The 27,507-nt window shown below is 35.6% G+C and overlaps 1 protein-coding gene across 33 annotated transcripts in view; it reads left to right on the forward strand.

Annotated features, from left to right (window-relative positions):
- Positions 1-27,507, forward strand: part of PLCL1 (phospholipase C like 1 (inactive)) — a 958,345-nt gene that overhangs the window by 698,687 nt on the left and 232,151 nt on the right. Inside the window, exon 8 of one of the 33 annotated variants that reach the window (XR_014830052.1) lies at positions 725-895. The exons of the other annotated variants lie outside the window; for them this stretch is intronic. The gene's annotated coding sequence lies outside the window, so the exon portion shown is untranslated. Of the gene's footprint in view, positions 1-724; positions 896-27,507 lie in introns of those variants that run through there. 33 annotated transcript variants of the gene reach the window in all.

The raw sequence follows: 27,507 nt of genomic DNA on the forward strand, positions 1-27,507 counted from the left end.
TAGTTAAGGCTTCCAGGAGGCAAAAGGTAAAAGAAAGAATGCTTTAAATGAAATGTTGACTGTGAATCAGCTGAAATACTTCCTGGACAAAACAGGGTCTAGCAATTACATAAACAAAACTAGACAAGAAAAAATAAGTAAGAAGCGTAGGAAAAAGGAAACTGGGGTAGAATAGATCTGTCTAGGGAGAAGAAGCCTTAAAGAGAATTGAAATGAATACATTTGGAGCCATATGGAAGAGTTAGTTTTGAAGGAAACAATTTACTCATTTCCTTGCTTCACTCTACCAAACTGGTCTACTCTTCTTGACCAGTAATGGTCAAGAATTTGGGATTTCCATATAAATAGATATTTCTCCAAAAAAAAAAAAAAAAAAAGACATACAGATGGCCAACAGGCATGTTAAAAAATGCTCAACATCACTAATTATTAGAGAAATGCAAATCAAAAATATAATGACGTACCACCTCACACATCAGGATGCCCATCATCAAAAAGTCTACAAATAACAAATGCTAGAGAGGGTGTTGAGAAAAGACAAACCTCCTACACTGTTGGTAGGAATGTAAATTGGTGCAGCCAGTATAGAAAACAGTATGGAGGTTCCTGAGAAAACTGAAAATAGGGTTACCATAGATCTAACAATTTCCATTCTTGGACATATATCTGGAAAACATGAAAATACTAACACAAAAAGATACACGCACCCTAATTTTCATCACAGCACTATTTACAACAGTCAAGACATGGAAGCATCCTAAGTGTCCACTGACAGATGAATGGATAAAGAAGATGTGGTATGCATACACAGTGGAATATTACACATCCATAAAAGGAATAAAATAATGCCATTTGCAGCAACATGGATGGACCTAGAGATTATCATACTAATGAGGTAAGCCAAACAAAGACATTGGATCAAAAGATTATATAAATGAACTTATTTACAGAACAGAAGCATACCTCACAGGCATAGAAAACAAACTTATGGTTATGAAAGGGGAGGGGGGGAGGGGTGAATTAGGTGGTTGGGATTTATAGATACACACTACTGTATATAAAACAGATAACCAACAAGGACCTATTATATAGCACAAGGAACTATATTCAGTATCTTAATAACCTGTAAGGGAAAAGAATCTGAGTCACTTTGCTGTACAACTGAAACCAACACAACGTAAATCAACTATGCTTCAATTTTTAAAAAAATATTTTAAAAGAATTTGGGATTTCAAACAAACTGGGAATATATCTTCTTTTCAAGCATCCATAGACCATTTGCAAAAATGGAGAACCTCAGTAAATTCCAGCATTAAGCCACATGGTCTAATAACAATAAAGTCAAACTAGAAATTAGTAACAGATTTTAAAAAATACTTCAATTTGGATAGTAAGTATACATGTATTTAAACACATATAGTAAGTATAAATACATATACCTGAATAGTATTGATTGAAACATAAATCAGAACTGCAATTATAGATTATTTAGAAAATAAAATATAATTTGAAACTCAATGTGTCAAAGTACATGAGATATAATCAAAAACTATTCTTAGAAGTTTTTGAATCTGAAGTGTTTTCATCATCATCATCATCATTATTATTATTATTATTTTGTCTTTTGCCTTTTCTAGGGCCGTTCCCATGGCATAGGGAGGTTCCCAGGCTAGGGGTCCAATCAGAGCTGTAGCCACCGGCCTACGCCAGAGCCACAGCAATGCGGGATCCGAGACGTGTCTGCAACCTACACCACAGCTCAAGGCAACGCCAGATCCTTAACCCACTGAGCAAGGCCAGGGATCGAACACACAACCTCATGGTTCCTAGTTGGATTCGTTAACCACTGCGCCTTGCTGGGAACTCCAGAAGTGTTTTCATTATTAAGCAGAAACCAAAGTAGACACTGTTAGGAAACTAAAGGGGAAGAAAAAAAATTAACTGATCTTATCTGGAGAAGTTGGAAAAAAGCAGGAAACAAAAGAAAGCTGAAAAAGGAATTACTAAAAAATAAAAACAAGAGTAACAGATTATAACAAACAGTAAATTGATAATATCCAGGAATTTATCTTGTAAATATTATTATTATTATTATTATTATTATTAGGGCTGCATCTGCAGCATATGGAAGTTCCCAGGTTAGGGATGAAATCAGAGCTGTATCTGCCAAGCTACCACAGGCACAGCAATACTGGATCCAAAACGCATCTGCGACCTATGGCACAGCTCTTGGCAGCACAGGAGCCTTAACCAACTGAGTGACGCCAGAAATTGAACCCACATCTTCATGGATGCTAGTCAGGTTCTTAATCTATTGAGCCACAGTGAGAACGCCATACTTGTAGATATTATTAAAAATATAACAAAACCTGAATAAGTTAGTAACTGTAGTGGGTGCTATGAAAATAATCAAAGAAATTTCCCTTTGTAAAAGTTACCAGGCTCACAGAGTTTCATGAAGAAATTCTTTCACAAATACTTAAAATTTCTTAAATCACTTAACATCTTATATAGAGTAAAAGAAAATGTTTCCCAATTATGAGATGATGAAAATTCTGATATCAGAAATCCTATCATCAGAAAATAATAAAAATATTAGAGAAAAGAAAAAACTAAGAAAAGTAGGGATTTGTGATATAAAAATAAAAATCTTCAGTAAATTATCATAGATAGGATTCAGCTGTTCACTGAAGGAAAGATCAGTATTAGGAAATTTATTAGCACAACTTACGCTAACCCTAACCATACTCCTAGGACAAAAAGGAAAAGATCATGAACATTTTCTTAATTGCTGTCAGTATATTTGATAATATTGAAGAACACACACTAGTAAAAGCTACTTTTACTATACTAAAAATTTGAAGAGATTTTCTATTTTTTTTAATTAAAAAAATTTTTTTTTTGTCTTTTTGCCATTTCTAGGGCTGCTCCCGCGGCATATGGAGGTTCCCAGGCTAGGGGTCCAATCAGAGCTGTATCCTCCAGCCTACACCAGAGCCACAGCAATGCAGGATCCGAGCCGTGTCTGCAACCTACACCATAGCTCACGGCAACGCCGGAGGATCGTTAACCCACCGAGCAAGGGCAGGGACTGAACCCGCAACCTCATGGTTCCTAGTCGGGTTCGTTAACCACTGCACCACAACGGGAACCCCTGAAGAGATTTTCTAACAAGAAGGTTTTTCTTTGACATTGAGTTTCAAATTATTTATTTCCTAAATAATTTATAATGGCAGTTCTGACTTATTTTTTAATGAATACTATATATGTATATGTATATATACTTACCATATGTGTCTAAATATTTACATATACTTAATTGTAGGTATTTTTATAATCTGTTACTAATTTCTAGTTTTATTTTATTTTCTAGCAAGATATTTAAGATGTTTTCTAACAAGAAAGTTTATTAATAAATAAACTATAGCAAGCCAACAATCAGCATCATGCATGCTGTTATGTTACATCATGCTTATAGCACTAGAAGAATTGCAACTAAAGTCAGGGAAAACCTGAAACTAATACCATATTATATATCAACTCTACTTTGGTTAAAAAAATAAAAATAAATAAAGTCAGGAAAAAGACAACCATGCTTGATATCATTATTTTCATATACCAATGCTAAGAAAGAGCTAGCCAGTAAACTTAGTTAATATTTTAACAAGTGGTACAAATACGGCAATGAAAAATTTAATTATTTAATAATCCACTTAGAATACCAAGAGAATAAAAAGTTGTAATATATAACTTTTAATAGAACAAAATAATTGATATTATAGAAATGCAGTAGATCAACTAATGAACCCACGAAACTTCATAGCTATCTTGAATGTTCATCATTACCACTAGGAAATTATATGGGAAAAAATTCTGTTAATAATTATAGCAAAAAGAATTAAATGTTAGGTAACAAATTTGTTAAGACGTGTCCAAGTTTTATACAAAACTTGTCCTTTACTGAAGGGCTTTTCAGAAAAGATACAGTTAAGTAAAAAAAATGCCTCATTTTTAGCTGTAAAATTTTAATAGTATAAATTTATAAAATCTTCTGAAAGTCAACTGCAAATGCAATTCACCCTGAGCAAAACTCAGAAGAAATTTGTTTTAAAAATTTGAAAATATATCTGAAATTTATAGAGTATATCTAGTTAGGGAAATTCTGGCAGAAAATATTAATTGGCAGGAAGGAAGCCTCCCTTATATACAGAGTTCATGTATACTTTCGTGGTGCCCTGTACCTTCCCTTCTTAGCACTTGCCATACTTATAAGTATAAATTTACTTGTGAAATTTTTATTCTCCACCTTCTCCATTGACCTATAAGCCCCATAATGGCAGTAGTCATGTCTCATTTGTTTATTATGCCTTATAGATAATAGATCTGCAATAAATATTTCTTAAATAGGTAAATATTTTCAAAACTATTAAATTACAAAAATCTGTTTGATATTTTTATTAGGATAGAAGGAAAACCTATGGACTGCAATAAAAAAATACCACAGTTCAACTGTCTTTGACCCTCGAATCTATTGATTCCTTACAAGATCCTTTAGCTACAGCCTTCCATAATAGGGGCAAATAGTGGTGGAAAAGGATGGGAAACAATTCCGCCAATTTTATTAACTTTAATTATAGTTTGTATTATATTGAACACAAAATTTAATCATGAGATCCTTGGAGCCACAACAAAATAATATAGTATTGATTAAAAACAATAAATACACAAATATATTTCTTTACAGTGACTTACCCATAGCATGAATATTTAAGATAAATTTTATGAGGTCTTATATACAAATAATTAAATAGCTTAATAGGTTATGTCTTTAGTTTTCTTAGCAATAGGAAATATTTTTTGTAAAGGTACGTCTTTTATTGACTGAATTAAAAGATAAATATAGTCAAATATTTCAATAGAAAGATAATTAACCTAGGCCTGGGACACTACTTTCACAGTGAATCAGAGACTAACATTTAGGGCACTTAGGGGAATAATTGATACATTCTATTTTAGACTCTTTCTCAAATGATTTTTTTCAGCCAAATGTCTGCAGGAATTGAATAGCATTTGGTTGAAGTCTGAGCTTTCTGGCCAATACCTGGGACACCAGAATTCTGTGTTGTTGGTTAAAAAAGGACTCAACAACCAATGGCCAGATTTTCAAGTCCCAAGTTGACATTCTCTTATGACTATTGTACTACCTGTATCTGATATGTATTCTTTTTCCATAGAATAAACAGTTCCATTTTGACATGGAAGGATTTCTTTGTTTTGAATTGAAATATAATTGACATACAATATCATATTAGTTTCAGGTGTACACAATAGTGATTTGATATTTCTATGTTTTAAAATGATCGCCATGATAAGTCTTATTACCATCTATCACCATACAATTATTACAATATTATGAGTATAGTTCCTATACTATACATTACACTCTGTGATTTATTTATTATATAGTGGAAATTTGTGTCTCTTAATTCTGTTCACTTATTCAGCTCCCCTACCTAATCCCCTCCTCCTTTGGAAATCACCAATTTGTTTCTGTACTTGTGAGTCTGTTTCTCTTTTGTTTGTTTTTTATATTTCATGTATAAGTGAAATCCTACAATAATCATCTTTCTTTGACTTATTTCACTTTGCATAATATCCTTTTGGTCCATCCATGTAGTTGCAAATGGCAGGATTTCATTCTTTTTTTATGGCTGATTTCATTCTTTTTTTTATTCCATTGCACATATATAACTATGTCTTTTTTAATAATACATCTACTGAAAGACCTGTAGTTTGTTTACATATCTTGGCTATTGTGCAATGAATATGGAAGTACAGATACCCTGTTTTCATTTCCTTTGGGCACATGCCCAGATGTGGGATTTCTGGATCACATGTTAGTTTTATTTTTAATTTTTTTGAGAACCTCCCCCATACTTTTTTCCATGTAGCTGCACCAATTTATATCCCTACCAACAGCACCAAAGAGTATTTTTCTCCATATCTTCACCAACACTTGTTATTTGTTGTCTTTTGATTTGTTTTCTTTCTGACAGGGTGAGGTGATATCTTATTGTGGTTTGATTTGCATGTCCCTGGACACAGGAAAAGATGCTCAACATCAGTGAAGGTTTTTAATGTGCTCAGGCACCAAATGATGACAAAATATTAGGATGTATACTTTTCATTTTTAATATACACATAACAATGACATCTATTCATAATGCCCAACATTTATTGCATAAACATGTCAGGAACCATGGTTTACATTTATTGTCTCATTTAATCTTCATATCCATCAGTGAAGTCGGGATTACTTTCCTCTTTAGTTCTTCGATTGGAAAGTTAGACAAGTCCTTGAATTGCACAGTTAGTAAGGGTTGGTGCCGAGATGAAATCAGGTTGTCTGTCGACAGCACTCAAGCCCTGACAATTCTGCTATCCCGCCTCTTATAACCGTTTGTCTCCAATCTCCTGCCACCACCTTAGTTCAAGTCCTCATCACCTCTTGCCAGAATTCTGAGCCAGAGACACCCTTCATAGGTGTACTGCCAAAATTTGAAATGCAAATCGGTTTCACAAACATTATTTTTAGTTAGAAGATATCATTTTTTTATTCTTGGGTCCACAGAATGTTCTTTCAAATTTATCAGAGTTTCACATTTTAAAATGTCATGGTTTTTGTTTAAGTATGAGGGAAAGGACAGAAAGAAGGAAATTAACATTTATTAATACCCTAATATGTGCCAGACAATATTAATTTATGATGCTTCAAAATAACCATGTAAGGGGATCAAGACTGATAACTTATTGATTGTTTCTTCCAGGATTCATGCTGAGCTTGGTATTTTGCATATGTTAATTAACTTAGGGAGTTTTAGAGTTTGGGCTGTGAGGTAGATGGTCAGTGTTCTCATCCTCTGAAATGGAGCAAGTGAAACATGAAAGGTCTGTGGGTTTCAAACAATTGATTTGTTAATTTATTGACTGTTTCCTTCTGAATATTAATTATGGTGAACCCAGGTAGTGACTAGAATAGTAAAAAAATAAACTTTACTTTGAAGTTCAAAAATTGATACATATTTTTTCCCTGTAAGAAAGTTGTGTGTTGATTTGCTAACATTTCACTGAATTTGGGTTTGCATGGTTTTTGTGTTCTGCTGGCCTTCATTTGTTTCTCTCAATTTCCTCATAGCACTTAAACATGAGCACAGTGTGTTGTCTGGTAAACAGCTGAGGCTAGATTTGGGAAGTTTTTAAATAATATGGGGGCTTAAGAATTCACAGAATAGTAGAGTTGATAATTCCATCTTCCTACCTGATCATATTTCAACAGTGTCTTTGTTGGCCACAAAAATAGCTGCTTACCTGTTCTTGCCATAATGTCTTCCTCTGAAATTGTCAGGTTGGGAACCGAAGTTTAGGAATGGGAGAGAGGGTATATAATAAACATAGATGGCCGATTCATAGAATACCAGTCATTTAATTTAAGTATGCTTGATTTGATTTAAGGTCCATTTGGGTGCTGGTTCTATAATGTAGCTATCAATTTTTCCCAGGGGTCTTAGCTCAGGCTGCTATAACAAATGCCATAGGCTGGGTAGCTTAAACAACAGACATTTATTTCTAGCAGTACTAGAGGTTCAGAAGTCCAAGATCAAGGCTCCTGCAGATTTGTTGTCTGGTGAAGATCCGCTTCCTGATTTGCAGACAGTCTTCTTTTTGTATCCCCACATGAAGAGAGGAGGGGGAACAAGCTCTTTGGTCTCCTCTTCTAAGAACACTGGTCCCATCATGAGACCCTACCCTTATGACCTCATCTAAACCTAATTACCTTTTATTTATTTATTTTATTTATTGTCTTTTTTATTATTTTGGCTTTTTAGGACCACACCTGCGGCATATGGAGGTTCCCAGACTAGGGGTCCAATCGGAGCTGTTGCTGCCAGCCTAGGCCAGAGCCAAGCAACGCCAGATCCGAGCTGCATCTGCAACCTACACCACAGCTCATGGCAATGCTGGATCCTTAACCCACTGAGCGAGGCCAGGGATCGAACCCACAACCTCATGGTTCCTAGTTGGATTTGTTTCCACTGCGCCATGATGGGGACTCCCTAATTACATTTTAAAAGTCTTTCCTCCAAATATCATCACTTTGAGTATTAGGACTTCAACGTATCAATTTTGCAGAGACATCAAATATTCAGTCCTAGCACCAGGGTTAAATTTCAAAGGTTTTGTTTTATTCCATTGGTCCCTTTGGGGTGGGACACATATAATTTTGGAAAAAAGGAATAACCTACACATTAAAATATACATTATTTTGGTGGCATGCATCTTCACTATCATATTTAGAAACAGTAGGAGAAAGTTCTAAGCATAAAGTCCCTGACTGTGGAAACTTTTGCCTTTTGCTGAATTAGAAGACAACATTAAATATTATCCCATTGCCCCACATTTTCAATAGATCTTCTTATAAACGTCCCCCTCTCTTACTCAATCTACACACACACAGGCACACACACACACACACACACACAGGCATACATGCGTACACGTACACATGCAAGCATGGGGAGCACAGGAGGGTACTTTTGGTGCTGTGACATTTTTCTACTACATGGGAGATTGGCAGCCCCACATAAGGCTACTGCCAGGCAATACAGAATGGGGGCCAGGAGTTTCACAGGAGTGAGGGGGCAGGGGGTAGGGGATGTCAAACTAATTATTGATCAATTTACTATGTCTCTTTAGTAAGTCAGTCAGTCTCCAGATACTCTTGTAGTCTTTAAGGAAGACAAATGTTCACAGTTTAAATATCCCTAAATATATAACAGATGAACAAGCATGCTTTGGTGTGTAAATGCTGCATAGATTCAGAACCATCAAAAAGCCCCTCAAAAATGCTTTTCCATCTGCTGCTTCTAACTACATATCGCACGTCCTGGCAGCGCACTTCACAGTGGTGTGAAAGATAGGTTCAGAGCCAACCTGGCAAAATCTATTTATCTTTTTTTTTCTTCTCCAAAATGTGTTTCTTTGTGCAGCTAAACTAGCAAACATATATAGGAACAAGGTGCCAGGGCTAAGAGGAGGCACTTGTCAGGCCTTAATCGTTTAAGAGAAAACCTGCTTCATATTACGCCCTAAAACATTGACACCAAATTGCATCTTCTTAGAAAGTATGATTTGGAGGAGCTTTGGATTTTGTGTTTTCAGTAAAACCCATTTCCGAGGGTTGCCTCAGTGTCCCTGTAAACTTGAGGGCTCCCTGAACAAGCCCATAGATGGAGTAGCCACAAGAGTGTCTGTGGGAAGTGTGTGGTAGCAGTCTCAGGAGAGGATCCTTTGGTTTTCATTGAAGTAATTATGTGCAACTCAGAAAGCAGATTCACGAGAGGCATGTTCTGTTTTTATTCAAAGAAGCTCTCAAGTATAATCCTTCTTATGCCCTGCTTAGAAGCATGGCCTTTATAACTATTGTGACAATCCACATGAACAGACTGGTTGGAGTTAGTGACCTACTCATAAAGGCTTCTTATTTGAAATGGTACAAGTGTTAGTTCCTCTGCATAATGAATATTCTTTCACAAGGTAAAAAAATCCCCAGAAAGGTAATATTTATAGCTACCTCTCAGATTATGATCTATTGTCAAATTATATCAACATCACATAGATGACCCATTTTTCTTTCTTTATATGGTTTACTGATTCTCCACTCTGGTAGAGGGTAGGAGCATTAGTATTGGAGCACTTTAGAGGGTAGGAGATGGTATTATATGCTCTAGCAGTAAAAAAAATAAAACAAAATAATAATGATCTTTACCTCATAGTGGAAAGTATATTTCCCCTCAAATTAACTAGTCGTTTTGTTCAAATAGCAAGAACAATCCTAAAGTTACTTTGATTTATGTTGACATTCTTCAAGAGTTGAGATTGTACTTTCAATTTACTTACTTTTCTTATGATAATTTAATCATTGTTTACTACTCAGCTGACCAGTGTGACATTTGGGATAATGGTCCTCTGATGGTGACATCACGAGACATATTTGTGGGAGAACAGAGGTTCCCTTAATGTCATCAGCACCATAGAGTGATGCACCATATTTTCTTGGTAACATATTTCATCTCTGTAGCACAGGGATAGAATGGTGAGTTGTCAGCATGTTCGTCTGGAATGACTTTTGATCATCTACAACCTTTTACTTTTCTTGAACATTTTGTCCTTTTTAAACATTTTCTTGGTTTCAGTTTAAGAAATTTTTATTCATGCATTTATTCCACAGATATTCCTTGAACTCTTCTATTGTCGTTGGGGATGTTTTGGTGAAAATTAAAGGAAACATGGTCACTTCAGTTGTAGAATTTATAGTCTAATAAAAAAAAGTAAATGATAATCTGAGGAAACAAGTGCGCTGTATGTGTTTGCATGTGTGTGTATATATAGATATGCATATCTTCATTTATTTTTATTCATCCACTCCTGTAATTGCTGGGTGTAATTACAGATTACAAAGCATAATATAGGAGACAATCAGGTGCAGTAACAGGGAATTATGGGCAGGGAAATCTCCTCATCAGGTGATTATGAAATCAAGTCTTTGAAGACTTGACTTTACGCCAATACCTAGAACATGAGAAGAGCTATCCATGTAAGGGAGAATGGGCAGCCTAAGCAGAGGAGACTGTGTGAGTGAAAGTCACAGGCAGGAAAGACTTTCCTGTGTTCCTAGAACCAAAGAGAGGCCAAGTTGTCTGGAGCCAAGTATGAGAGTGGGAGAGTGATAAGAAATGAAGCTAGATTTGGGAACCAGCTCAACTTGTTTGAGAAATTTAGACTTTATTCCAAATGCAAAGAGAAGCCATTGAAGGGGTTAAGCAAGATGTGACAGGATCCAAATATTTGTTTTTGTTTTACCATGCTCACTCTGGTGCTGCTTGGAAAACAGATTGGAAAGAGACAAGAGTAAAATCTGGAAGACCATTAAGAAGGCAGGAGACCAAATGAGATATAATGGTGTCTTGGACTAGGAGAGATGAAAGTATGAAAGGAAAGAAAAAGTTACATTCAAGAGAGATTTTGGAATTGATAAAAAACATTAATACTGATTATCTGTTTATGGAGGATGAGAAGAAGTGGTGAGGCAGCACTCATATTTCTGGCCACCACATTTCTAGATTATAATTTACTGAGATGAGAGAGACTAGGGAGGATCAGGTTCACAACAAAGCCCAGGGTCCGGTTGTGAACTGTTAAGTTTATGATCTTTGGGAAAATCTCATTACCTCCATTCCATCCCAGAGAAAATAAAAAGGGTAATAACCAATGTTGGTTGAGAAGTTACTCTACCATTAACTATTTTATATCCTGTATGTAATAACCTAATAATTCATTAGCTCTCAGACATCCCTATGGGGTAGGGGCCACTTGTATTTTCCTTGTCCTCTGAGGATATTGAGGCTCTGAGGGGTTAAAACAAACTTGTACAAGATCATGTAGCTAGTGAAAGAGGAGCTGGTAAACCTGTGTAGCCCAGGAACTCATCATCCCTACCAACCTGTTACCACCTCTACTAACAAGGAAACCATGATCCAAATTTGAGAAGCATCAGCAATAAATGCTATGTGAAGTGGAATAGACATGATCCCATACAGAAAAGATAATGGAAGAGACCCCTAAGGGGTCTCTTTTAGAAATTATATTTCTATTATTTAACTCTAACTCTTTCCTCTGTGGAGCTTCAAGGGTTTAAGTTCTTTGGGATTTGGCTGCTTATATATCTTACCTAGTCATATTTTTCACAATGGGGTAAAGGTATAGACAGATATTTAATATTAGTTATCATAATTAAGGGTCATTTCTGAGCTTAATTTTAACAATAGTACCATGTATCTCAACAACAATTGTTTGCAGATATATAAGAAAACATTTTGGTGGAAAAAAAGGAAACTCTTCTAGGAAAGATAAGGGATGATGAGAATGAGGACTGACAGTGTCCTTGCTCCTGTTGCCTCCCAGTGAACTACAGTGGGTAGCTACAGAAGCCCTTCTCAGGACTTTAGAAAGTATGCTTAGAAGAGATTTTTTCAAGCAAAAACACAAATAAGGGATAGCCAAGTATAAAAGTTATGCAAGGGAAAAATAATATTGTATTGCTGTAATGGTGGTGGGTTAACTGCTTTTAATCCTGTTTTACAAATTAAAATACAAAAAAGGAGTTCCCTGGTGGCTCAATGGGTTAAGGATCTAGCATTGTCATTGCTGTAGCTTGTATCACCCTGCTGTGGCATGGCTTTTATCCCTGGCCCAGGAACTTCTGCATACTTTGAGCATGGCCAAAAAAAGACAAAAGTATTGAAAACAATTATGACTAAATTATGCTAATGGATACATAATATAAATAGATTTAATTTGTATCATCAATAGCATATAAGGTAAGGGGAGGAAAGGAAAAAACAAAGAATTATTGTTTGCAAGTGAAGTTTATTTTTTATCAGCTTAAAATAGACTGTAATAAGTTCATGATATTTTATAAAAACCCCTTGGTAACTACAGAGAAAATTCCTATAGAAGCTACACACACAAAAAAAGACAAACGAATCAAAACAAGAGTGACTGAATGATATAACTATATGCTGGATACTAGAGCTCATTTTAGATTCAAGGACACACATAGCCTGAAAGTGAAAAGATGAAAAAGATAACACATCTGAATAATAACCACAAGAAAGCAGGAGTGGCTATAATAATATCAGATGAAGTAGATTTTAGGTCAAAAACTGTCTACAGAGACAAAGAGGGTCATTACATAATGATACAAGTGTCCATTCAGCAGGAAGATACAATTGTAAATGTATGTGTACCCAATATCAGAATACCTAGTACAATAGTTCCACCTTATCCTTGGTGTTACTTTTTTTGTGGTTTCAGTTACTTGCAGTTAATCATAGTCTGAGAATATTAAATGGTTAATTCTAGGAATAAACAATTTTTAAATTTCAAATTGCACTCTATTCTGAGCAGCGAGGTTAAGTCTTGTGTCATCCCTCTTGGATCTGCCAGGGATGTAAATCATCCCTTTGTTCAGCATCTCCATGCTGTATACACTACTTGCCCATTAGTGTAGGGAAAAAAATTTGGTACTCTCCATGGTTTTAGACATCCCCGGGGAGTACTGAAATGTATGTTCCATGGATAAAGGGGGGTCAATTGTAGACAATCCAAATATTGTTAGGTCCGAAAGGAGAAATTGACAGGAATACAGTAATAGTAGGAAACTTTAATACCTCACTTTCAATAGTGGGTAGAACATCTAGACCAAAAAAAAAAAAAATCAATAAAGAAACAGGGAACTTGAACGCACTATAAACCAATGAACCTAGCAGACATATGTAGAATTATTCACTCAACAGCAGTAAAACTCTATTCTTCTAAAATGTAAAAGGAAACATTGTCCAGGATAGATTACATGTTAGGATAGAAAACAAGGTTTAACAAATTTAAGAAGATTGAAATCTTACCTAGTATCTTTTCCAACCACAGTGGAATAATACTAGAAATAAATAATGGCACGAAAATGGGAAAATTCACAAATATGTAGAAATTAAATAACACACTGTTGAGCAACCACTGGATCAAACAGAAAATTGTAAAGGAACTAAAAATATCTCAAGACAAATTAAAATGAAAACACAAACTTACCAAAACTTACGAATGCATCAAAAGTAGTACTGAAAGGAAAGTTTATGGCAATAAACACCTACACTAAGAAAGAAGAAAGATCTCAAATAAAAAACCTGCCTTTACACCTCAGGCTCTAGAAAAGGAAATAAACTGCAAATTAACAGAATGGAGTAATAATTAGAATCAGGCGAGAAGGAGAGAAGAGAAAAACAGTAGAAAAATGTTAAAACTGAGTTGAATTTTTAAAAAATAAAATTGACAAACTGTTAGCTAGATTAATTAAAATAAGAGAAGGCACTAAGTTGGAAAGGGAAGTAGCTATTTTATATTAAATGTGTGGCCTTAATTTTTGTTTTTACGAAGAAAAATGCTGTCCTCCAGGCTCATAGAAAAAAATCCTCCACTTCCATTTTTTATTATATAAATTTTGATGGTGGCATGTTAGCAGAGACAATAGTATAAAAGTGATTTTCAAAGGGAACTTATAGCCTCAGGATGGCAGGCATCAGAAAATGTTAGAAACTGTGGCAGACAGTCACAGGCTATCAAAGGGGGGCAGCCGCTACTTCCACCAGATGTTGATCTGGGCACAATGTTGCTAGAGCCTTCTGAATGTTTTAAAGAAGTTTCAAGTCCAGATTTTTATATGAAATCTCCTGATTTTAAATATTAGTTTAATATTTTAAAACATTTTGCTAGCTCAGTGAAACATAACTATAGATCCAATTTGGCTTAGACTGTGGGCTATTAGTTTGTAACCTGCTTTAAACAAAAACCGTAATTCAAAAAGAAGACATGCATGCCAACTTTCATTGCAGCACTATTTACAACAGTCAAGACAGGGAATCAACCTAAATATCTGTTGACTGAAGAATGGATAAAGATATAATACATGTATGCAATGGAATATTACTCAGCCATAAAAAGAATGAAAAAATGCCATTTGTAGCAACATGGATGGACCTAGAAATTATCATACTAACTGAAGTTGGACAGACAGTAAAACATAAACATCATATGATATCACTTATATGTGGAATCTAAAAAAAGATAAAGATGAACTTATTTGCAGAATAGAAACAGACTCATAGACTTTGAAAACAAACTTATGGTTACTAAAGGGGACAGGTGGTAGAGGAAGGGATGGACTGGGGGGTTGGGATTGGCATATACACACTGAGGTATATGGAATGACTGGCCAATGGGGATCTGCCATATAGCACAGGGAACTCTACCCATAATCTGTATGGGAAAAGAATCTGGAAAAGAATGCATGTCACACACACACACACACACACACACGCACACACACGTATGTATATATATCACTTTTTGGTATAGCAGAAATTGTCACAACATTGTAAATCAACTATACTTCAATAAAACTTAAAAAAAAAAGAATCCATATTTGCCAGTGGGACATAAGAAAGCCATGTAGAACACCCAATATTTAGTTTATTTGAGCTGAGTTATTATAACCTATAGACAATTCTGAGTAATAAAGCATCTAAGTATAAACTATGTAATATAAACTATATAATAAAAATAGGTTTCCAAATTCAGGAAGATGAGTTTAATGTCTGAGCCTATCACCTAGACCTGAAGCACTTCAGATACACTGAACCCTTAACAGAGATTACTTGTGAAAACAGAAAAGTGAGTATCTTTTATGTTTTGGAAAGAACACTGATTTTGGCAGTGGAATACGAGTTTGAATCCTAGAACTTCTGTGTGACTTTGGGCAAATTAATAAGGTCTCTTAGCCTTTTCTCCTGAACTGTAACCATGGTAAAAATAATACTTTTCTAATGAGTATATAAAGATTAGAATTAATGCCTGACACTTAGTAGATGCCCAATAAGTGGTAGACATATAATTATCACAGATTATATATTTATATGCATGGCTTTCTCATGACCTAACATGTTCACAAAGTTTGTAAAGATGAATAAATTAACATAATTTATATGATGCGTTGAATACAATTCCTTCTAAATTGAATAAAGGTCCTTCAATCAATGTTTGTTATTATTTGTAAAAACAGTCCTGTGTTATTCAGAGGTGTACAGTGAATAGCTGTATACAAAGCATAATATTTTAGCTCTGAGCAGTGGAGTCACTGTTCTGATTGATCTTTGCAGTGCTCAGTGGTTGTATTCTTAAGTTTTTGAGAACGAGTAAATCATGCAATCTCTCTAAAATTAGGGTTGATTTTTTTTTTTTTTTTGGTTGTTGTTTGGTTTTGTTTTTTATCCCATATAATTCTCAGAGTATTCTGCACAGCAAGGATGAATTTGTTGAAAGATTTTGGGAGACTCAGATTTCATGGGAATGTTCCCTGGATCAAGAACTATTTTAGAAAAGTTCAAAATACCCTACTGCAGAAAACTATCCTTCTAGAAGTTTCCACATAGAATGACCAGCTCTGTTATTTTGTTGCTCACTTTACAACCATTTATAAGACTTACTGAAAAGGCTCTTTTCCATTCTGTCTAGACACCTTTTCCTAGACAACATCCTGAAACATAAGAATAAGCACAAAAATGAACATATTACATCAAACATACCACTGAGAGGAATGATAAGTGTAACAGTTTCCCATGTGGGAGGCATATTGATGGTAATTATCATTCCTCCTACTTCGCTCAGCTTTACGGGTCCCTCTGAGGTGGTTGGGAGGGTCTGGTCATGCTTGACCACATACTTGAAGCATGTTTTAATTGGCTGAGAGCCTATGGTGGCTTGAGTATGGGAGAGGGTGCTGGAAGTTTAAAGGATATTAGGTTTTCCATGGTGGGTAGGCTCTGTGCTGCTCATTACTAGTACTCATGGGAAATTTATTCTCACAGGGACCTAGTGAGTGATCAATGTGTTTAAAATAATGTTATCAATTAGCAAGATTTTTTCAATAATGTCAAGGTTTTTTTCAAGTACATTTACCTCTGGAAAGCAATTTATTCTTCATGACAGGTAATTTTATTCAGGGTAGGGGTTATAATTTTAAAATAGAAAGATACCAGCTGATATGGAAACCTTCCCTGTTCTGTGAAGTCTTTCTTTGGCTGATGGATATGAAATGTTAGCTGCCTAAGAAGACCTGCACAGATACTCTAAGAGTACAGTCCTTGAATGGAACCCCAAATCTTTCTGAACACAGTGCTCAGGAAAACAACAGATAGTTCATAAGATTACTGAATACCTCTTCCTGAAAGCAAAAATTTGCAGGACTGGAGTTCAAGTCTTTGAGAAGATTGGGTACTTTTGCACACCACATCCAATGTACTAAATATCCTAATACATTTTAATTCCCCACAGATTTAAAAAATTGACACATAATTACATTTTCCCATTAATTTAAAAGGATTTATGTATACACTATCATCAGAAAAAAGAACACCATTACTTCAAATTTTTAAGCATTTTTTTTTGAAGTGTTCATGTCTCTGAGAGGAAATTAAGGTAAAAACTTAACTCTGATTTCCATTTATTTTTGGGAAAAATACATCCATCCCCATGTAGAGATTTTTTGCATGTAATGTTCCTGAACACTTCCTATTTTAAATTTAAAACTACTCTAAATAATTTTTTTCCGTATTCTTTCATCTATGTGTCTGCACACACATATACTTTTACATTATTTAGCTGTTATAATCTGTTATATGAAAATATAAATTTACATCATATATAGTAAATTAGATCCTACATGATATCTGTGGTATGTCATTCAATGAAATGGTGGCTATTCATATGCAGTGCATTGTTAAAAAGTATTCAAATGTACTTTTCATTGATTAACATGATTATTAAAAAATTTAGCCAGCCTAGGAAGTAGGGGTGTAATTTATGACATTCACTAACATTATATGATAAAGTTTTCCATTCACATAATTTTCTGCCTCCTCCTCACTGCCTTTAGGAGTTGAAGTACAATATTAAATTGCTTGCTCTAGATACCATAACATCTCATGGTTTGGGTTCTGTGGAAACAATTCTCTCAAAATAAACATGGAAACATATTTTTAGGGTTGTATTTTTTTAAATTGAAGTATAGTTGATTTACAATGTTGTGTTAGTTTCTAGTTATAGCGGACTGATTCAGATATATATACAGATATATATATGTATTTATATATATATTATTTTTCAGATTCTTTTATAAGTTGTTACAAGACATCGAATGTAGTTCCTTGTGTATACAGTAGGACCTTGTTATTTATTTATTTATTTATTTATTTATTGTCTTTTTAGGGCCACACCCATGACGTATGGAGGTTCTTAGGCTAGGGGTCAGATCGGAGCTGTAGCCACTTGCCTACACCACAGCCACAGCAACAACAGATCCGAGCTGCATCTGGGACCTATGCCACAGCTCATGGCAATGCCAGATCCTTAACCCACTGAGCAAGGCCAGGGATCAAACCTGTGTCCTCATGGATACTAGTCAGATTCATTTCCGCTGAGCCATGAGGGGAACTCCCTATCTATTTATATATAGTAGTTTGTATTTGCTAATCCCAAACTCCTAATTTATCCCTCCCCCCTCCACCGCCCGTTTACCCTTTGGTAACCATAAGTTTATTTCCTATGTCCATGAATCTGCTTCTGTTTTGTAAATAAGTTCATTAGTATCATATTTTAGATTCAAGATATAACTTATATATGTGATGATATTTATCTTTATCTTTCTGACTTACTTCACTTAGTATGATAATCTCTAAGTCCATCTATATTACTGCTAATGGCATTATTTCATTCCTTTTTTATTATGTGATCGAGCAATCCCACTCCTGGGCATATATCTGGAGAAAACTCTATAATTTGAAAAGATGCATGCCTCCCAGTGTTCATAGCAGCACTATTTACAATAACCAAGACATGGAAACAACCTAAATGTTTATTGACAGATAAAAGGGGTAAAGAAGATGTGGTATATATACAATGGGTTACATTTTTTAGACTGATAAATTTGCTCCAGTTTATCTTATTGCTGTATTTTATCCAATAAATTTCTGCCAGCAGTTGTTCTGATTGTACTCGCTGCCTGAATCAGATGCTTATGAATCATTTAGCTTTCTCTGAAATGCAGAATCCATAAACTAAGCTGGACTTTAGTAAGGGACAGCCTCAGATTCCAGCACAGGACAGGAAAAAAAACCACATCTGGTTATTCCAAGCCTGGAATCTAATTCCAGGGGAGATTCTTTTTCCAAAGAAATACATCATCACATTCAAAAGATTATATTTTTTGGAAAGCATATTTTTATCATCCTATATTTGGTCCTCTTAAAATCAAATGAAAAATATTTTATTTTCCTCCTATTTTCTTTTTTCTCTAGGCAGGCGAATTCTCTAGTCATTTATTTTTTGAACCATCACTACCTCTCATATACAAAAAGCAGTTGTAGGTTTGCTTACCAAAGTAAGTATGAAAGAATTAACAGAGGCTGTATCATTCAATAGTAATTTAGCCTCAGATTTAATGTTTCAATTAAAACTTAATAAGCATGCATGAGATGTATTTACAGTGTATGTTGAGTAGTGGTAAAAAAAACTTGTTTTGCCCACTTTTGCAAACTGGTAGATAGAACATATTTGTTTACTTGTAACATGATAATTCCTCGAGGTGTGAACACTAGGGTATGGAAGAGGTGAAGAGACAAACATTATAACAGGTATTCTGCAGAAGTGTCAAGAGATGCAGAATGTTGCAACACAAACAAAAGATGGTGAATTGAAAATGATCTGTCCAGGGGTTGAACTAAAATTCTAAAAATGGCAAATAATCACATTATGTTGCTTGATTCATGAATCTTTAGAAGCATTCAAGATGGATTCAAGAAGGAATGCTGAATTGTAATTTGTGAATAGATATTATTTCATTATTAAGTGCATATTAAGGGAAGACAAGTAATAATATATTTGTCCTATTACATAAAGCAAAACTAATAGTCATATTTCATTGCCTTAATTTAAAACATAAGTTTTTACAGCATAGATAAAATTATCACCTACTTAACTGAAGTCACCAATATAGATATATGTGTATGTATTTATGCATATATATGAAATGACATATATGCATATGTAATGTACCTTTAAAACAGGTAAAATGGTAATAATTGAGTAAATATTTGAGGAATATTTTAAGGAAAATTATTGAGGAATAAACATGCATTTGTAAAATATCAAGCCTAATATCAAACCTCCTCACTTCTCTTCTCTAGTATTTTTAAATGGACCATTTTTTAAATTTACGATGAGTTATCATAAACTATATTTTTAAAGGTTTTAAATGTCATCATCAATATCAGGTATGTTTTACATATTTAATAAAATGGTAGAATCATGATACAGTGCCTAGTGTATCTCAAACCTTCCTCTCCTTTAGTCCTTTCAGAATCTAAAGTCAGTTTTTAAAAAGCCTACTAGTTTTGGGGAAGTTATTACTTTTCCCAATAATTGATCAACTTTTATTTATTTTCCTCTTTTCTTTTGATGTACACAGACGTTTCTTTGCAAAAAGAACATATTCCAAAAAAAGGATAAAATCTTACTATTAAATAAGCATGTTTCAAAGAGAAAAGTGATGTCTCAATATGTCAGGGAAGTATCTGATATAAAAGGAAAATGCCATTATTTGTTCTACTAATTCAGCCTTTAACCAACATTTTTGAAAAGTCTAACTCTTCAAATTAAATTTTTAAAAAATTCACCTAGTCGAATAAAGCAAACACTTAAGCTCTTCAATATACAATATATATTTCCACCCTAATGCCAAAGCATTTCATTGAAAAAGTAAAACTAGCAATATGTAGCCAAAGCAACTAGGCAAGTTAATGATTTTTTTTCCCTCTCTACCAGGTTGGTTTGGCACTTTGCAGACACTGCTAAGCCAGCTCATGTTAGTGCTTAAAAGGAAAGTGTTTTGGAGTTTTGCTTAGTTGTTTTTTCTCATTTTGATAAAACTTTTGTTTTCTGGAAATCCTCAAGAAATTTGTTATCCAACACTACTAAAACAACCTGTTGCATTGTAAAAATTTAAATATCATAAAGAAGAATAAATCGAATGTGAGAACAGCTAAGTTTTTTAGAACATTTCAGTCTTTTGCTACAACATAAGACTCATTGCGGGGATAATGGCCATAATGACAGGGAAAGGTTTGTAAATGGTGACAAAAGAAAGGAAGGTATTCTCTGGCTTTGCAGATCAACTTTAAGACGCAGCTTTTCATATAAAAGAGTATTTGCTTCAGTGGTAAAGGTGGAAAATAATACAAATCTAAACGTATTACTAAGTAATTAGTCATATAGGTTACTTTGTTAATTTATACTTAATTTCAAACCAAACATTACTTTAAACCACTTTTTTAAATTTAATTTTATTGGCTTACAATGTTATATTAGTTTCAGATGTGTAGCAAAGTGAGTCAGTCATACGTATAAATATATCCATTCTTTTTTTCCATATAGGTTATTATAAACTATTGAATAGATTTTCCCGTACTGTATAATAGGTTCTTGTTAATCATCTGTTTTTATACAGTAGTGTCCTTCCCATCTTCTCACTTCTTCTCTCCTCCCCATGTAAACCACTTTTAAGTAAGTTGTACCCACAAAAGTAATGAGCCCTTTTTTGTTTTTATGTAAATTTAGCATCCAATATTAAAATATTTGTCTTGATATCTATTTGGTTTTACACACAATTATTTTATATGATTTTCTTTAGTTTCTTAAGAGAACACACACACATACATATTTATACACAGACACAGTCACACATACTGAGACATATAACCTTACACACATTCTCAAACAGCACCCTCCCACACGTTTTGTACACACATACACACATATACTCATAAACACATATAGTGCTTATGGACTAATCAGAATGAAATCAAAGGAAATACAAGAATAGGTGTAAACTTGGTTATAATGAGAATATGCTACTTAAACTTATGTCTAAAATAATATATTTGGGGAAAAGGGAACAACTCATTTGTATATAGTTAGATTTAGAGTTTAAGAATTGAGAATAATCTCTAGTCCTGCAGTAATGAAGAACATAATATAGTTAATGAAGTTTCACCAATGTTAAAATGCAGTCTAGAGGAAACTTAGTGATGCCTTCAATCTGGGGATGCCTTTTTTATATTCCACTGATTTTTGACAGTTGTTAGGTTAGGGCATCTTGACAACAACCTGCAGCTGAACCTCTTTTCTAATCAGTGCCACAGACAAATTGATCTGGCTTTTCCAATGATTACCAATATTTTCAGCACATTCTTCCAGATTTCCATGTCTTCCTTGGCAGAGAGAGAAGCAGTTTGAAGATTTTCCTTTTAAGCCTTGGAAATTTTGGAATTCCTATGCAACATTTGTCACTGCACTCACATCTCTGATGTCACCAACCATGTCCCAATTCTGGGTATTTCTCTGAAGTTCTAATCATAATTATATCAGTATTTCCCTGATCCAGAAAGAATGGATATGGATTATTAGGTATTGGTTAATTCCATAATAATGCTAAATGTGTTTCAACTTTGGACTGATATTTTAAGAAGAATGTAAGCTTACATCCTGAAAAATGAATCTCCTTGCTTCATGTTATCTCTGTGATAATTGGGAACTGAAGTGGACTTTTGGCATGTTTTAGCTTCCTTACATCCATATCCCCTTTGAAACTGTGTCTAGGCTTCCAGTTTAATTACCTCTCGTCCTCAGAACACAGCCCATAGTCACCTAAGCATATAAACCAAGTTATAGCCATCAGATGCTCCATCCTGGATGTTTGAGTTTTTGGGAACCTTAAAGTAGAGGCTAGGATTTTCTTTCTCCTAGTTCCCATTCCCCACATAATAAATAATAAATGCATTCATAAGGAAAAGAAAACTTTTAAAATATTGGAAACTTACTATGTGCCAAGCTTTGGTTTAGAAGAGAGGCATTTCTCCATTCTAAGCGGATGGAGTGAGGAGGATGATGGGAGGAGCTGCATCCACCTTGGCTATATTTCTCCAACATGGTGATGTTATAGAAGTACTCAAGGCCCAGATTCAAACTGACCTGTGGAAATGTGCTCTCTGCATTTGTTAACATCCTCCACATGTGCAAACATGCAGTGACATTTGAGAACCACTGCACATTTACCCAATGGTTAAAAACATAAGTTTTCAGGTCAGCTCAGTGTGGACAGTCCTAGTCGGTGGGTGGTTTTCCTTTCTGCAGGGTAAAAGGATCTAGGTTTCTCCTGTCCTGTAATCCCTGTATCCATGGGGGTCTCTGAGGATTCAAATGCTGGATAAGGAGGGAGATAATAGAGAGTGCAGAGCCTATTATCTGGAATCCTGGCCTGGAAGTGACACTCATTACTTTTGTTAACAGTTTATTGGCAAGACCTGGTCTCTTGGCCACACCTGAAGGCATAAGAGCATGGGAAATGTAGTCTTTGTCTGGGGAGCCATTTCTTTTTTAGCAAAATCTATACACTCTGGAAGGTTAAGCTCTAGTAACTTTGGTGGATTGTTCATCTCTAACACAGCAGTCACTTAACTGAACCTTAACCTTTTAGCTGTAAAATGAGATAAACAATAAATAGAGCCATTGTCTACTGTGATGATAAAAATAATTCAATGCAGGAGACTTTTGGTGATTTTTTTCATGTCACTAGATAATTACATTTATTATTTTGGTTATATCAAAATAAACCCTATGCATAACTATTAAACAAATCATTTATGGGAGTTCACATTGTGGTGCAGCAGAAATGAATACGACTAGGAACCATGAGGACACAGGTTTGATCCCTGGCCTTGCTCAGTGGGTTAAGGATCCAGCATTGCTGTGAGCTGTGGTGTAGGTTGCAGATGCGGCTTGGATCTAGCGTTGCTATGACTGTGGTGTAGGCTGGCAGCTGTAGTTCCCGTTAGACCCCTAGCCTGGGAAACTCCACATGCTGCAGGTGTGGCCCTAAAAAGACAAACAAACAAACAATCATTTATGTATATGTATGTATACATATTTACAGGTATACGTACATTTAGGTATGTGGTTATGTATACTTAGTTATTACTGATACATTTTCAATGTAATGCAAGTACCCTTTCCATGAAAATTTTGCCATAGCACAGAATGAAAGTACAAGTCCTTTGTAACAGCATTTGTTCTTAGAGAGAAGATGAATAGAGTTTTAAAGAGTGGAATCTCACCATAGTGAATGCAAAACAAGCCAGCAAGTAAACAAACAAACAAAAAACCCCTACCATATACAATTTATGGAAGGGATTTTGAACAAGGAAATAGATTTATTTTTGATCTTGAGAAACCCATAGGCTATGCATGAGACGCAAATAATTGTTGTGTTTTCCCAAAGATAATTAATAGAATGAAATCTAAGCCAAATATATCCATTCAATGACAATTTTCCTTTCAGGGCATGGGACATCTGGTCTGAACCAAAGGAAGACAGTTATTAGGAGATATTATATATCATCCTTCTCTGAGATACATTTTTATAATATCAGGCCATAATAAGACATATGCATTGATTAACACCAGTTCATATTTGTTTGTTTAGTAGCCACTGCATTTAGGGGCAGAATGAGCCCCTAAACCTCAAATTCTTCACAAAAGTTCTCTTAAGAAGGGAAACATGCATTGAAGCAACAATAATACATTTACCTATTTAGTGTTTTAATTTGTATTTATTTTTATTTTTTATAATGATTTTTATTTTTTTCTTTATAGCTGGTTTACAGTGTTCTGACAGTTTTCTACTGTACAGCAAGGTGACCCAGTTACACATACATGTATACATTTTTTTTCTCACATTATCTTTTTTCTCACACTATCATGCTCTATCATAAGTGACTAGATATAGTTCTCAGGGCTAAACAGCAGGCTCTCATTGCCTAACCATTCCAAAGGCAATAGTTTGCATCTATTAACCCTTAATTCCCTATCAATAATACATTTAAAATTCAAAATACAAAACACTCAGGGATTGGCTGTTGTGTGTAGAAATTTGGGTGATAAGTACCCATTTACATAACAATGACCACCACCATGAAAATTAACATTTATTGAGTGCCTCCTGTTTTCTAGATATTTTCTTCCTCCCTCACTCCCTTCCTTCCTTTTCTTTCCTCCTTTCTTCCTTCTTTCCTTTCCTCCCTCCTCCCTCCCTTCCTTTTTTCTTCCTTCCTTCCTTTTTTTCTTTCCTCCTTCCTCCCTCCCTCCTTTCCTTCCTTCCTTCCTCCCTCTCTCCCTTTCTTACTGCCATTCCTATGGCATGCGGAAGTTCCTGGGACAGGGATCAAACCTGTGCCACAGCAGTGATCCAAGCCCCTGCAGTGTGACAACACCAAGTACTTAACCTGCTGCACCACAGGAGAACTCCTAGAAGAGTTCCCATTATGGGTCAGTGGGTTAAGAACCCAAAGTAGTGTCCATGAAGATGCAGGTTTGATTCCTGGGTTTGATCAGTGGATTAAGGATCCAGCATTGACACATGCTGTGGCATATGTTGCAGATAGGTCTTGGATATGGTGTTGCTGTGGCTGTGATGTAGGCTGGTGGCTGCAGCTCAGATTCAACCCCCAGCCTGGGAACTTCCATATGCTGCAGGTGCAGCTGTAAAAAAAATAAAAGAAGAAAAAAGGGAACTGCTAGATATTTTTTGACATGATACTGCCATGATTTCTTCTAAGAGTTTAGGAGTTTTAGCTCTACACTTAGGTCTTTAATCCATTTTGAGTTAATGTCTGTATATGGAATAAGATGAGGGCTTGACTTCATTCTCTGGCATGCAGAATATAAAATCTCATTTATTCAAATAGTAGTTGTAATACTATTTGATATTTATCTTGTGCCAAGTTCCCAGAGCAGACCCTGAGGTGAGAATTTGTGTTCAAACAACTCATTAAGGGACTGCTCACTTCATGAGAAGCCAGTAAGGGAGTGGTGGAAGCAGGACAGAAGGCAAGAAGCCAAGCAGGGAGCTTGTTTATAAGCTACCTAATGTGTGGTATTTTGTTTTAGCAGGCAAGCAGTCTAAGACAGTGAACCTTGAAACCATTGTGCTAAGTGAAAGAAGCCAGATGTAAAAGGCCACATATTATATATGCAATTTATGAAATATCCAGAATAGGTGACTCTATAGAAACAGAAAGAAACTTAGTGGTTGCCTTAGGCTGGCAGGAGAATTGAAGGATGAGGTTTCTAAAATTGATGGTGGTGATGGTAGCAACAATGCTGTGAATATACTAAAAACTCTTGAATGATACACGTTAAATGAATGAATTGTTTGGTATGTAAATTATATCTCAATAAAATTGCAAAAAGAAAAAAGACCATCGTCAAAATAAGCCTGCTAGTAGTAATAACAGTGCTGGTAATTGCAAGTCTTCCCCCTTGTAAATTTTCTGAAATTCTAGAAACAAAGTGTACATATAGGGTCTTTCGGGCAGGTGTTTTGTGGTCTTTCAAGGCCACCTCGTAGGTGGAGCTCCTAAAACAGAGCTGGCTTGGGTTTGGGAAATGCTCATTGAAAGTAGTTACTAAACAGTCAGGTATTTGGGGCGATTTCAGCACAGCGCCTGCCTTATCCAATATAATTGCATGTGCCTGCCACTTTAAGGGGCAAAGAGAATTCCGGAAGCAGAGTATTTGACTTTTTTTTTTTGGTCTTTTTTTTTCCCCTAGGGGGCATGTATATATGGAGGTTCCCAGGCCAAGGGTCTAATTGGAGCTATAGCTGCCGGCCTACACAGCAGACTGAGACGCATCTGTAGTCTACACCACAGCTCACTGCAATGCATAACTCACCACAACGCCGGATCCTTAACCCACTGAGCAAGGCCAGGGATCGAACCTGCAACCTCATGGTCCCTAGTTGGATTCATTAACCACTGAGCCACGACTGGAACTCCAAGGAAGCAGAGTATTTGAAAGAGCTCTGTTCCTTTGTCACCTGTCGCCCACTTTGGTCTCTGGAGTGCAGGGACTGGAGGCAGGGAGACCCTGGCTGAGCCAGGCCTTCTTCAGTGGGGAGCAAACAAACGTGTGGCTTCCACGGTGGCCTCCAGATTGAAGGCAACTTCTTGTGAAATCAGCAGGGTGGGCAGCTGAAGAGCATGAGAATATTGTGCATTTGTAAATATTTGAGCACATCTGCTTAGCCCCCTCCCCAAAAAACCACTGGGAAAACCCGCCTCGCATGGTGCCATGCAAGGCTGTTGCCCTGCTCTAATTGTCAAATCTGTCGAGTGTTTTTCTCATGCACACCAAAATTAAACATCGCTCTCCTCATTCATGATTAATTCAGCTGCAGCGCTGCACTGTGTCACACTGCATTTTTTAAAGTAATTGTTAAATTCTACCTCATAATCAGAGCAGTTTTAATTAACTTTTTGTCAGTTAATCTTTTTTTCCTCATACATTTTCCATGTCTAGTGTGTATACTGCCTGTCTCTGCCCAGGGGTTTGCAGCCCCTCGGTATGAATGCTTAAGCCCTATTAGTGCCGATGGGTGTGCCACGTGCAAGAGGAGAGAGGGGGCCTCCCAGGCTCCACTCTGCTCAGCTTTCCGGGGTCTTGCTGGTTATGTCATTTGCATTAAATAGCTCTTCCACAGTGAGTTCATTTACAAGCTGCAAAGTTCAGGCTTTCTTTTCTCTTTCTCCTAGGATGTGTTCTCTGTGTCTAGGCAAGAGATGGCACATAGAGTGAAAAAGATAAACATACAGGGTAAGAAGGAGGAGCCCCATACTGGACTGTAGAGCAAACCTAGGGCAAAAGATGGGTCCTGTTAATTGTTCCTGA

The sequence above is a fragment of the Sus scrofa genome, chromosome 15 (assembly GCF_054392235.1).
Source record: "Sus scrofa isolate SSC_HxYL_T2T_F1_AM1 chromosome 15, Sscrofa_HxYL_maternal_Yorkshire_Landrace_v2.0, whole genome shotgun sequence".
Taxonomy (NCBI): Eukaryota; Metazoa; Chordata; class Mammalia; order Artiodactyla; family Suidae; genus Sus; species Sus scrofa.